Below are 6,000 nucleotides of genomic sequence, written 5' to 3'. Positions count from 1 at the left end.
GCATTCTGTAAACTATAAACAATAATTTCCTCTGACTCACTTGGTTGTCGGCTGATGACTGACCACAGGTAATTTGTTGCAAAAATCTCATCCAGAGTAGCTGCCTTCTACTACTGCTCTGTCAATGTCTTGGCAATAACGAGTCAGCTAGGTGAGGGACTGAGAAAGCTGCTATAAATATTACCATATCATACAGGAAATATAGTGGCAAATGAGGACTGTTACTTAACAGCTGTGACATGGGCTCTGGAAGAGTCAAGTGAATTGTTTGCCCAATAGAAAGCTAGGAAAAAAAGAAAACTCAGACTACGTGAATTCAAATGATCATTCTTCCTTCCTCCTCTCCTTGAAGGCTGGAGCATAGGCTGTAGATGGGAGGCTCTGACCTGTCATGGCCTTATTTTTAGGTAAGAAAGAATTTAGAAAATCTGGAAAAGTAGATGACTACAGTTTTCAAATATGTCATTTAAAATGCCAGTTGAAATGCTCATGCTCTTGCCTGGCTAAGCCTGAGCTCACTTAGAGTTTTAATGACATTTTAATGAATTAATCACACCCATGAATTGCTCTGTACACAACCAAACAGTGAAGCAATTACTGTTTTTTAAACCTTTACACCTGCTCTAGTTTTGGTGTGGTCTTGTATATTTGTGTCCACCCTTGCTCTGTCTCTATAATTTAAAAATGTTTTCTTTTTTTAGTTTGTTTTTACCTGCCTGAAAACCTCGTGCCCATGATGCACGTGTCCACTGCCAGTACGGAAACGAGCCGTTTTGCCTGCCTGACAGCAAAGCTCGTGCAGCTGCAGCACAGCAATAGTTCCCAGGGGAGCCACAGGGCTTGCTGAAGAGAGCCTACAATCTTCCCTCTACCCCTCATCATCACCGTTCCTTCACCAGCTTCAGGACAGGGAAGGGATGCCCGTATAAATAGATGCTGTCATTGCCTAAATGCGCACAGAGGGCTGTGATGCTCATGCGTAGCCATATAGGCAAATGCTGGTTACAAATACCTCAAAAAAGGTGCGTGTACCTGCCTGATGACCCACCAAGTGCACAAGGGGTAGTCACTACAAAGTTACCTTCATCCAGCCCTTGTAGCACTGCAAGCTGCCTGCCCCTTCCAGGTTTAAGTGGGCTCAGCCCAGTGGGGAATGAAGTTGTTGGAGCATTTGTGGAGTTTTGGGGGGCAGGGCGCACAGTGGTGGTGGTCTTCCTGGGCAGTCCGAGGCTCTACACAGGGCAAACGTGTCTATGGAGGCACGTGCGGGGTGAGGGACACCGGTCTGTGCCTCAGATCTCCTTTAGCTGCCACAGTGTGGAAATCAAACAACGAGCAAGGGCGGTGATGCTGATGCTCTGGGCTCCTATGGCATTTTTGTCCTGTTTTTGTCCTGAGGATCAGCTGTGTAGAATGGCTTCTATAAACTTTGTCGCTGCCGGGCTTACTTTCTTGGGCCTTCCATTGTATAAAGCGTGCTCGCTTCACCGCAGTGGATACTGGAAATGTGTGATGCCTCGTAGAAGAAGAAAAAGGTTTTCATGAGAATTTTCCTTTGTGAAATGTTAATTGGCAATCTATGCCTGCCTCTTTCCTATGGCTTTTGTGTATTCTTTTTTTTTCCTGTTCTTTCTAACTTTCGTTTCTTTTTCCTTTTTTTTTTGTCTGACTTCACGTTGTTTTTTTTTCTCAAATGGAAAACAAGGCAGTGATATCTTTTCAAACGCTATTTCAAAGCTCTTTATGTTCCTGTACTTCTGCCGCCTTTCTACCAAAGCAAGCCTATTTGCAGCAAAGGAAAAGCTGACAAGAGTCTCTCTGATTCCCCTTTTTTCCCTTCAAAGCAACAGGGCCCATCTGTACCTGTTGTCCTTTCCCTGGCTGCCAGCAGGATGGCAATGGGCTGCCCTGTTAGAGGATGGAAACAGCCTTGCAAGCAACTGCGATGTATTTGATAGCAATGCAAGGGGGAGAAATGGCTGAAAGTGGAAGTTTCCTTGTTTCAGCAAGCTATTTTGAGGATAGAAGAGAACTGAGCCATGTCTAAGAGATCTTCCAAATTTCCATTGCGTAACAGCCGGTTCTCTGCATCGTATGCCAAAGATAATTTATCAAGGATTGATAACAAAGGCCGATGTTGTGTAATTACATCCAGGAAATAAACACCAGCCTCTTGCCAGTGCTGTGTGTATCCAATGCCTTACCTGGAACTGGAAACAGACTTAAATCATGTTAAAAGATTGAGCAAACAAAGGTCTCTGAATTGCTTTGAAAGAGAACCTGGCACGAACCTGGAGGAGGTAATTTCAGTTCTTGCAGTATTTTTAAGACTGCAGCAACAAAGCACAGAGCAATGGGAGAGTACAAAGCTCCCCCACACAGCAACATGGGGTAGGGCAAGCAGCTCTAGAAACGTGAAACGTTGTCAACAAGAGGCATGAAGAAGATCTCAAAAGCAATACGGTAGCTTTACAAGCACAGCAACCACCTAAGAAGATCAGCTACAAGAGGTAAGTTTGTGAGAAACCAGAGGCCTACCAAAGCTGCAAATCATTAACTCCACCTTTTGTAATAAGATTGAGTCATACGAATGTGCACATAATAGACATGGCTTGACTGAATGACTTGGGGTGGTGTAACTGGTAGGTTAATCCCAAAACAGAGCAAAGTCACTAAAGTTTAGGACCTGTCAATCTTTAAAGATTACCTTGAGGTACGTGTTTCCAAAGGCATCCTATAAAGCACAAAATTATGCCTATTTTGGAAAAACAAGAGTGGCTTGGCTGGAAGCAACTTCAGCACCAAATTGCTGAGCAGAAATCAGGTAAAGTGAAAGAAATAGGCCAGCAGTTGCTGAGAGTATACTTACAAAAATGTTCCCTATGCGGCTAAAAAGCAAAAGCATTCACAAAAATACATATCCAGGAAGGTAATAATGACAGTAATAGGTGAAAGACTGCCTCTGAGGACAGGCAAAACATGATACAAACACTGCTCAAGCAATGTGATAGCTTCAATGGCAATTCCTGAAGGACTTAACTTGAAACAGCCAGCAAAGGCATCCTCCCTTGGCTGTCCACCTAGAATTACTATCTGAAAACCTAAAAATGTGCAGTGAGCAAGGAGCTCATTTCTCCCCAGATGAAATTCTGTATTAAAGCTCCCTTTGTCACTGTACCAGACATGAGCTTAGCAATGGTAACTGCAAGCCGCAGCAGCTGTGGATTCCCTACATGGGTAGGGAGCAAGGGCAGGTGAAACCATGGTTATCTTTACCTTCCTTTTTTTTTTTTTTTTTTTTGAGAAGAGTATCAAGATATCCACACACTGCAGATTAGTTAAAGAAGGGGTCAGTAGGGTTCCTTACGTCTGCGAGTCTCTTCCCTTTCTGTCATTATCCAGTTTTCCAGCAGGAGCATGGTGCTATCCCACAGGAAGCTCCACGTTGCGGTCTTCTCCTCTTCCATCCCGCTGAAGCATAGATTCCCTGCCAAAGCAAAACTTCTTTGCTCCCTCCAGACAGCAGATCCTTGCTTTTTGCACTTGGCAGTTCAGCTCTTCCTTAGGACACTGGGGAAAGGAGACAGCTGCCACCAGGATGGAAAAAGGAGTTATGGCATACAAGTTTACTGGCAAAGGAGGAAAGCCTTCACCGCAGCACTGAGAAATGGAAGGTTCCAGATGAAAGGCAGGGGAAGCCAAAGCAACTCCAGAAAAGACTGACAGGCATCACATCTTGAAATACTGTTATTGTAAGAATGGCTCTACAGACCAATTTGAGGATGAAGACCTTCAAAACACAAGGACTAAGCTTTCTGCAATAAAGACTAGAGCATGTCTGCCATTAGAAAAACAATCACTTCTTACTAGGAATTCAAGGTAGAGTAAGTAGTGCAGAAAATCATACTTACTACACCTGAGAGGAAGGAGATTTTGGCGAAACTACGTCTTCAAACTCATAAGTGTCTCACTTCTACTTGTACAATGCATTTTCCTGTACATGTTCCATCATGGAGGCCTGGCAGCAGGTTCCCAGGAGCTGGTGCCACCACACGGTTGTGCAGGCAGCAAGGCAGTGGGGGTATTGCACGGCCTGTCATGGCTTCTCGGTCAGTCAAACACATGCTTTGTGTCTCTGTGGCTCCATCCGGCCAGACAACTGTTGTTACCGATAATGTCACAGGTGCTGTCTTGTAACGTGAACTTCCATTGTAATCCCCTGCTTAAATATAATTTTTGAGGCTATAAGAACAATTGAGAATGGGCACGCTCACACCAAGAGGCAAAGTGGATGTCCATGTGTGAAAAGCCTGCGTTCACTTCTTATAGATACTTAGAAGTTTTAGCACTGAGCCTTCCAACACAAAGGACAACCACAGCCTGGTCCCTCCTCTGCCCATTCCTGCCTGCTTTCAGCAGTACTTGCTTCAACGCGTTTTCCATGCCGCCCCAGGAGAGGCAAGCCGCTCAGCCTTCTCCTCCAACCCACGACATCCCTGGGAATATTTAACAAGTTAAAGGAGTCTCTTGGATGTCCAAGTACGAACAGAAAATTGTTCCAGTGTGAAGTTTGGTATAAGTAGGTGTATCAAATGAAAAGAAACACAGATACTAAATGAAATTCTTGGTACCAAGTTTACTTTATGCCTTTTTAAGTTAGACAGTACAGATTTCCTTTTACTACTGGGTTGTCATTAATTTTATTTCAATAGATCTATTGCTCAGTATGCAAAATATCAGTACAGTTATTTCTTTAGCATAAAATAAATTATTAACAGATAATGGTTCACAATTTATGAGTGGTTAATTTTGGATATTTTTACCTTTTTTAAAAAATGGCAAGTACATTCAACAGGTAAATTAGCTTGAAGAACAGTGTGGAGACACAATCTGATTTAAACAGTGCTTTCAGCATTCTTGTTTCCAGTGTGTTCATCCCAAAACAGCTGCAGAAGCCCTGGGAAACTAGCCTGGTGGCAGGGCTATACATGTGTACATCACCTGCTTTTGTACCACGCAATCAGCCACCAACACCTCCTCTGCTCCCAGCAGTCAGCCTTGGTTCTACCTGAGCCTGGGCTGCCTACAAACACCACCTGCCTGTGTGCTGGCAAACTTGGGGAGCGATTCTGCAGAAGCCCCTGGGCCATCAGCCCTGCCCGAGTTCATCGCGATAAGGGCACCTGGAAGTAGCTGGAGGCTGCGAGGGCACCAAGATCTGTTCCTGCTGCAAACAAGCACCTCCTGGATGATATGCTGAGCACAGCAGCACCGGAAATGTCCTTCTAGGAATACCCACAAGATCAGCCTGACAGCTCTCCAGCAGAGAGGGTGCCTAGACAGGGTATTCTGGCCTGGGTAGCACTCTGGGAGCCATTTCACTCTGCTATAGAAGGACAACTCTACGATCTCTGCCCAGCATGACGACCAGTACACAAGTTGTTGTCCAGCTACAGGGGGCCTGGCTTTTTGTTTGGGGAAGCACAGCCCTGCAGACAATGTGGTGTGATACATGTTTCAGTCACTACTTTAGTCACCACCATATACAGCCCATTATTTCTTTCCCAAGTATCCTCTACAGACAGTAACTGACAGCCAATATGTTAGATCCTTTTCTGGTCAAGTACAGCAGCTTTTATGTTCCTATGAGCTATTCTTCCCCAAGAGATAAGGGATCAAGAAAGCTGGCTGACAGGAACCACCATTATTCTAAAACCTGGAGCGTCACCAGAATCCCAGAACTACTAACATGGCTCTAACCTCTTGTAACCATTAATGCTCATTTCTTAAGAGGGCCACTGGATGCCGCAGCTATGCTCACTACAAATAAAACAGGGAAGGCTGGAAAAGAAAGCAAGTTAATTTGAAAGGATAAAAGGAAAGAGTTGTTTTCCTTGACCACGGAAGTTACTCTTTCACTACTATTTCTTTTTCTAAATGCAGTAGAACAGGCTGGATGGAAACTACATCAAGAAATCTCTGGCTTTACCACAGCATAGA

This window comes from Phaethon aethereus (genome assembly GCF_964289735.1).
Source record: "Phaethon aethereus genome assembly, chromosome: 2".
Lineage (NCBI taxonomy): Eukaryota > Metazoa > Chordata > Aves > Phaethontiformes > Phaethontidae > Phaethon > Phaethon aethereus.
Note: the sequence above shows the minus strand (reverse complement) of the source record.